Source organism: Apium graveolens, chromosome 9, assembly GCF_009905375.1.
Source record: "Apium graveolens cultivar Ventura chromosome 9, ASM990537v1, whole genome shotgun sequence".
In the NCBI taxonomy this organism is placed as follows: Eukaryota; Viridiplantae; Streptophyta; class Magnoliopsida; order Apiales; family Apiaceae; genus Apium; species Apium graveolens.
This window is the reverse complement of record NC_133655.1, coordinates 263,905,679-263,913,966: the sequence shown is the minus strand read 5'-3', so window position 1 is coordinate 263,913,966 and position 8,288 is coordinate 263,905,679. Positions and strand designations below refer to the sequence as shown.

General features: G+C 36.5%; 1 non-coding gene across 1 annotated transcript; it reads right to left on the bottom strand.

The window, feature by feature from the left end:
• Window positions 1–2,205: 2,205 nt before the first annotated feature.
• Window positions 2,206–2,288, bottom strand: TRNAY-GUA (transfer RNA tyrosine (anticodon GUA)). The gene has a single exon. It is a non-coding gene; the product is annotated as a tRNA-Tyr (tRNA).
• Window positions 2,289–8,288: the final 6,000 nt, after the last annotated feature.

Here is an 8,288-nt window from a genome sequence, read left to right as displayed (position 1 = left end):
ATCTAGTCTAATCTACTACACATTTTACATACTCAAGAAATACAATTACATAATACAATTTGATTATCATACAACTAATCCTCAGGTTTGTCAATATGACTTAGTCTTATTATATATATGCATGTCTTGCACAACACTAACATAAGAAATTAAAATTACACAAATAATAATTCAAGATTAACAAAACTAGATCTCTAACTTCATCTTGAGTTCCCACTAAAATACTCGAAAATCTCTACTTTGGTGTTCCAACTGTTAGTCTAATGCATCTACTAATCACAAGGACCTTCCGAATCTCAAGTGATTCTAATTCATCAACTAATTCCCGTATTCCTACGAATAATTTAATTATTGGAACAACATTAACATGCATCTTAATTTGACTACCAAGGGTGTTCAAGTATATTCCTATCTTAAACATGAATTAACACATATGTCAATCATTAGTTATAGTGAACTAGGCCTTAGTTTAGATTTTCTTTCCCAAGTCAACCTAAATTGCCAATTCAAGTTCAAGATTGATCATTCCTTGAAAAGCATTAGATATAAATCACTATAAATAATTGTAATGAAGCGTAATTGAGAAGTAAAGACTATTTTATATAAAATCACAAGAATCCATTACAGGCCAAGAAGGAGTTTTAGTTTCACATCACAATAAAGAGTGCTTTACAAAATGAATACATAAAATCAAGGTTACAATTAAGAGTAAGGAAGAGAAGGTAAAACTCTTAAATTTAATCTTTCTCCATGAATTCTCCTCTTGATTGCTTCCTTATTCTTCGTCCTGTATTGTTTTCTCTATTTTATGTGTAACTGCCCTTCACCCTAGACACATACGTATCTAATATTTATGAATCTATCAATATGATAAACTAATTACCCTACATCTAGATATTATAGTATTTTAATTATTTAATAATAATACAAATAAGTATTGTACATAAAGTATAATTCTTTAATTAGAAATCTGGACTGGATACTTCTTGCCTTTTTTTTGAACAGTTTGGAATATCAATAAAATCTGAGACCATACTTGAATTAAAGATTTTCTCGTAAGCTTTCCAACAAAACCTAAATCGCCTCATTTCGACATCGGGAGCTCCAGTTATAGATAAAACAGTAAGCATCGCGCAAGCTGTCCCAAAAATTCGAAATTTACTAGAATTTATCTCAAATTTTGTAATTTCAGCAACAATCCTTCTATAATAAGAATTCCTTTTTTCCTACAATAAAACTTGAAAACTAATTAAGTAACAATCCAATTATATATAAAATAGACTAAAAATATAGAGAAAATATGATCATAAAGATCATATATCAATATTTAGTGATTTTGTCTTGAATTTTTAGTACTATTGAAATGTTGATGGTTGCAGACGATTATGGTTACCAGAAAATAATGATTATTGATAAAGAAATTGTTAGATATATTTGTGATGTCATGTCTAATCTGTTTTGTATTTAGTTTCAAAACTTAATATCAGGACTTATCAGTACTTACTGAAAATCAGGACTTACTGAAGTCAGAACTTATATCAGAATTTAAGGTGTCAGGACTTAAGTGCTACGGTAAACAGGAGCAAGAAAGGGGCTGCCATTAATTAGCTGTAAAGGATGAGAGAGGCCTTTTTCCAGGTAAGGGATGAATGAGGCCTTACGAGGGCCGAAGGAACCGGTACCCCCTGAACAACAAGATTAGTATTCATAGGCGGCATTTATTTTAAATTATTTATTTTACTCCTCTTCCTATTGATCATAAGGGCTCCACCTCCTCCACCCCATCACATGTGACCGCCTTTATAGAGAACCATTTTCGTTATTACTTTCCGAGTCCGAGGGACTATTGCTGTAGAATCTATTAATAACATTCAAGGTTAAACACATGACTCCTAGAGAGTTACCAAAATACGAAGTTATCTTCTCCTTTCGTTCTCAAAAGAAAGTGATAATAAAAGTGGGAATGCTGTCACTAGAACGGACCACACAAATAGGGGTGATCTATGCATAGTCATTCCAGGTCCACGCATGTTGGAGATAGTTGTTATAAAATTGAAAGAACCTAAAATGGATGCTAAGTTACTTACGGATATATGCATGCGGTCCGGGAAACTTTGGGGTGAACAAGAAAGAGCTTCAGCTCGGTTGGCCTTCCTACGCTGACGAATGCCTCTTTTCTCTTCTCTGAAGTCTACAACAAACAAGTGGGAGAGACAGGATTCGAACCTACGTAGAAAAACTTCAACAGATTTACAGTCTGCCACTTTTGACCACTCGGCCACTCTCCCCTTCCCGGGCCCGGGCCGGGGCCCCCCTCAATGGGTTAGAAGAAGGAGGGCGGCGCTCTGATGAACAGCTTATATAGTAAATAAATAGAAGTGGAAGAGCCTTTTGTTGATACTATTCTATTGTTGTGGCTTCTGGTTGTTCATGCTATACTATTTGTCGGTCGTTGTAGTTGATATTGATTCGATAGGCCTCTTGTATTAGAAAAGACTTCATTCTTCCACTTTCTCGTGCTACTTAACTCACAGTAGTGCACTTAATAGCCTAAGAGTGGCTTCAAAGCTAAGAAGAGAGGAGACATAGTGGTCACCCCCGAACCGACCAGATCTCACGAGTGAATCGAAAGTTTGATTTCGCCTATATATTTTTAGGGTTGAAAGAGAAAAATGAGATGTCCAAAAGTGATAGCTTCTTATAATCCAGGTTGCTAAGATTGGAACTTGGAAATAACTCAACAGTTTTCTGGCGTAAACAGTATTGGCGTAGTTTAGTTTCAATAAGAGGAGCAAGCTCCAGGTGGAAGGGAGGCCGACCCACCTCTCCATGCATTGCCGCTTCTTCGGAGCGTTTTGAATTCAATAAATAAGCTCGGGGCCCCTCTCTAATAAGGAAGGAAAGCTAAATGCAAAGAAAAATATAAAAAAAAGGTATACGTATAGACGCGAACCCCCCTCGTTACCGTACGTGCGACTCTCACCGCATACGGCTCGCACAAAGACTCATAAATCCACCCCGAGCCTTTTCTTTTATTCCACCTCTCCTCTCCAATCCTCGATAAAACTTGCGTTCCCCAGGCGCTAATTAAATGGGGGTCTTTCCTTTTCCTATCGTATGTATCGGCTTGGAAGAATCCGGGGTGATTAATGAAAAAAATATTGCAGAATCGAAAGTGGCTCTAGTTTACGGTCAGATGAATGAACCACCGGGAGCTCGTATGAGAGTTGGTTTGACTGCCCTCACCATGGCTGAATATTTTCGAGATGTTCTTACCAACCTCCCCGGTATGTGTGTAATCGACGTCTTGCTAGCTTCAACTCAGTCGAATAAGAATCATTGATTCCCTTTGCTGTCAATTTTTTATTCATTCAGGGCGCTCGTCCGGTGCTCCTTTCTCAAACCAGAATTTGAACGGCTGATTGCGCCGGACTGGTATACTTCTCCTCTTGGCTTTGTTGCTTTAGTAGAATATATTCGTTGAAGGAGAAGCGCACCTTGTTCCGAAGGCCTAGCGAGTTAAGCGAGTTCTTTCTTCTTCTTTTTTTTAAAGGCAGCCCTTTTCTTTCCCCGGACCGATGACTCGCTTGGAAAAGTAATTTAGTTTCTTTCCAGCGACTAAAATAAAAGAAGATATGCATGAAGAGTTGGACATCTATAAGACTACAGAAGATAATATCTTATTGATATATTTTAGGAGACAGAAATATATTCTATATCAATTAGAAGATATCTTGTAACTGTGTACTATATAAACACAACTTAGGGTTTACACTATAAGTGTTATCATTCACGAGAACATTATTCATTGTAACCTAGCAGCTCTTAGTGATATTGTTCATCACTGAGAGAGTAGTTTAACCTACTTTGTAATAGAGCTTATTATATTGAATAAAATTGATTACTGTTACACACTTGTGTTCTAAATCAATTTGATTGTATAAACACTATATTCAATCCCTTCTATAGTGTTGTGTGACCTAACAAGTGGTATCAAAGCCTCTCTGTTGATATAAAAATAGTGAGATCCAGTTTACAATCATGTCTGACGAAACACAAACTCCACCTAAGCCCACCAAAACTCAAGATACTCAAAACAATCAAACGCACAGTCAATATGAGAGTATTAGGGTTCCCATATTGAGAGAATCTGAGTATACTATATGGAAGGTAAATATGGCTATGTTTCTGGAAGTCACAGATCCAGAATACCTTGATAGAATTAATGATGGGCCATATAAGCCTACCAAGCTCTTTGTTGCAGTTGCTGATCAACCAGCAAAGATGATACCGAAGGAGAAAGGTGATTACACACCTGAAGACATCTCATCTATTGCCAAGGATGCAAGGGTAAGGCATCTGCTTCATAGTGCAATTGACAATGTCATGTCAAACAGGGTAATTGGATACAAGACTGCAAAGGAAATATAGGATGCTTTGGAGACAAGATTCTAGGGAACTGAAGCCATCAAAAAGAACAGGAAGACTATACTCACACAAGAGTATGAGCACTTTGATTCAAAAGCTGATGAATCATTAACTGATTTATATGACAGGTTTGCCAAACTCTTGAATGATCTGTCACTGGTGTACAAGGAATATGATCTTGAAGATTCAAATCTAAAATTCTTTTTAGCTCTTCCTGAAAATTGGGATTTGAAGTCTACTACCATAAGAGACAACTATGACCTTGCTGAAACTACTCTCGATGAAATTTATGGTATGCTCAAGACTCATGAACTTGAGATGGATCAAAGGAGCATAAGGCATGGAAGAAAGTCAAAGACAGTTGCTCTTAAAGCTGAGGAGGAATCTCCTAAAGTGGTTTTCTAAGGAAAGGCTCTTATCATACAGTCTGATTCTGAGTCATCATATTCTGATGATGATTATTCAGAATCTGGAAATTTATCTGAAGTGGATGTTGATGCAGAGATGATGCAACTGTGTGCTCTTATGATGAAGGGTATCACAAAGATAGCCTACAAGAAATTCAGAAAGTGCAAGAAGTTTTCTAGGAAAGGTGGAAGTTCTGAAAAGAAAGGGTTCAGAAAGTCTGAAGGCAAAGGAGGAAAGTCTGACATAGGAGACAACTCAAATGTCAAATGCTACAATTGTGGTGAAAGAGGCCACATCTCTCCTGACTGCAAGAAAGGAAAAGGTGATAAAGGCCAAACACTTATCACAAAGAAGAAAAATAGGGCAGACACTTCAGATTCTGAAGAAGAGGTGAACTATGCTTTGATGGCAAATGCTGATAGCGGTTCTGAAACTGCTGAATTGAAGGTACCTCATTCAACTCTTGCTTTTCATACTGATGATATTTCTAAGCTAAGATTATATCTGATAACCATGTTCATTAGTTTTAGAGATCAAACTTTAGAAAATGAAAGATTAAAATCTAAAAGTCTTGCTCTTAAAAATAGAAATGACTACTCAGAAAAAGAGTTAGTTATATTCCTCAAACTCAGAAAGAAAGAGATGAGGCTTTGTATGTTAGAGATGAACTGCTAAAATTGAATAAATCTCTTAAATCTGAACTAGAAAAGGAAAAGGAGATAATCAAAACTTGGACTAACTCTGGAAGAACAACTCGAGAAAATCTTAGAAAATGGAAATTGGAAAGAAGGTCTAGGTCACCTAGATGATAAAGAAGAAAAGAAAACTGTGTCATCTAAACCAAACTTTACCAAGAAAGCTGAAAAGCCTAAAGTTAATCCTGTCAAGTTTGTGTTAAATTCTGACAAGTCAAAATCTGAAAAGATGAAAGACTCTAAAACAGAAGTCAAAGAAAAGTCAACTTCTGACAAATTAAAACAGGATAAACCAGCTGTAGTAAACATTAGCTTAATGACAAAGAAGCAGCTTAAGCATAAGCTGAAAGAGATTAGAAATGAGAACAAAGTCAAGGAAGCTGGGAAAAATAGGAATGGAAAGGAGAGTGTGAATAAAAACAATAATTATATGCCTGTTCCTAATGCTCCTAGAAATAAATGCTATAATTGTGGAAACTCTAACCATCTTGCTTTTTTGCAGGAAAAATAAAGTTACCTCCTAGATTAGGAGTTACGAGTCAGTCTGTTAGGTTTAAACCATAAAATCCTTGTTTTCTTTGTGGTAGTTTATGGCATTCTATTTATACTTGTAAGGAATATCATAGTTTGTACTATGATTGTTATCAGATAAAACCTTATTTAAAGAAAGTTAGTGTAATTCCTTCTAGTGTAAATTCTGATGCAAAGTCTGATAAAAAGCATGTTAGCATAAACTCTAAAACTAAATTCGCTGCAAATTCTAACAAACTTAAAAAGGCCAAAGGATCCAAGAAAGTATGGGTCCTTAAAACTAATCAACAGTGGTCTTTGTGATTGCAGGGCAACAGGAAAAACATCCTGGTTCTGGACAGTGGATGTTCAGGACATATGACGGGAAATAAAGCCCTGCTATCAGACTTTGTGGAGAAAGCTAGCCCAGGAGTTTCTTATGGAGATGGAAACATGGGAAAGACTCTGGGATATGGCAATGTCAATCTTGGGAATGTCATAATTGAATCAGTAGCTCTTGTCTCAGGACTTAAACACAATCTTCTAAGTGTGAGTCAAACCTGTGACAAAGGTTATCATGTGGATTTCTGATAAATGGCATTTTATACCACTTAGAACGTCTTAAAATGGCTTAAATTGGTGTCTTGAAATCAAGTATTTTGTGTATTTGATGCGTTTTTCTAGTGTTTATGCATTTCAGGGTATTAGTTGCATTTCGGAGGAGGAATCATCAAGAATAAGCCTTGGCATGTGTTCACCATTGCGAGAGGAAAAGAACGGGCAGATTACGGCGAAGAAACGGAGCAAACCTGGAAATTTTCCAGTAGGGTCCTGCGTGCCCGCGCAGCAATGCTGAGCGGCCGCGCAGCAGCCTTGCGCGCCCGCGCAGAAATGCTGAGCGGCCGCGCAGGGTCGGGGAAAATAATATATTGTTTTAGACTTCTACTTCTGTTTGGCTTCCAACTTCTATGTAATCTGAGTTTTATGGGACTATTATATAAGTAGATTTGAGACGTTTTTCATAGAGTATTAAGAGGGGATTATGTTTTAGATTGTGTTTTGCAAGAAGCGAAGGAGATAAGGAAGAAGACCGATTTAGCACACAGCAACGAAGAGGAAGCATATATTCTTGTGATTCTTGTTTCGTTGTAACGTTGGATGCTAGTTTTCTTGCTTTGACTTATTTACTCTTGTGACGTACTCTGTTTTAATATAATTAGTTTAGTTGTTATTTTCTTGTGTTCGTTTATCATGATTTCATATGAACCCATGATGGCGATAAGTTCTATTATGGGCTAATCGTGATCGTGGGGTTGCAACGGATTTATTATGGAATTCTTTAGTTAATTGTTTAATACTTTAGTGTGTGATGATTGCATGATATCTAGTATTGGTTGTGCGTATTCGTCTTATGTGCGTCGCGAACATATAAGATAGGGTGTTAATCTCTTGTGAAGCGACAGTGGATCTTGAGATTTAGAACTTGCCATGCTAGCATAGGTTCATGTACATTGTACATGATTAGTGGGTAACTCTAACAGTTTTATTTGCCCTATGTAATCAAAAGGAATAACTTGTGCTTAAATCGTTGTGTTGTCAATTTCTGTAGACATATAGGAACTCAACATAATTGATGACTATTCAATTTCTATCTTAATTGTGGATGTTTGGTAGAATGGTATTAGTACAATGAAAGTTGGCATTTATCAGTTTTGTGTTATTCGATTAATATCATCACTGTCACATGCTAAAGGTAATAACTATGGCTATAGAAGGAAGTAATAATGAAGTTGTGATCTCATGAGTGTTTTATTATTGATAAATTGCAGTGTTAGTTAAGTGGTTAATTAAGTAGTTAATTATAGTTAATATTTAATCAACAATTTTAAGTGTTATTATCTTAACATTGAGAAGTAATCATACATTGGTGAGTGAGTTAAATTAGACAATAACTTAGTCTGAGTCTCTGAGGGAACGAATTAGAAAGTATTCTATATTACTCGCGAACGCGTATACTTGCGTGAATATTAGTGCGTGATTTCGCCCTAACAAGTTTTTGGCGCCGCTGCCGGGGACTCGGCGTAGTTGTTTAGTTTATGTACTTACCATCATTGGTCATTAGGACTCAGTGATTAGGATGTAGTAGTTAATTACTCTTTTCGGTTGTGTTTCAGGTACTTTAGTGCGTTTATGCAAACTCGTTCTCGTGCTCGCAAGAGGACCTTAGATACAGCTGAGGAGAAAGAC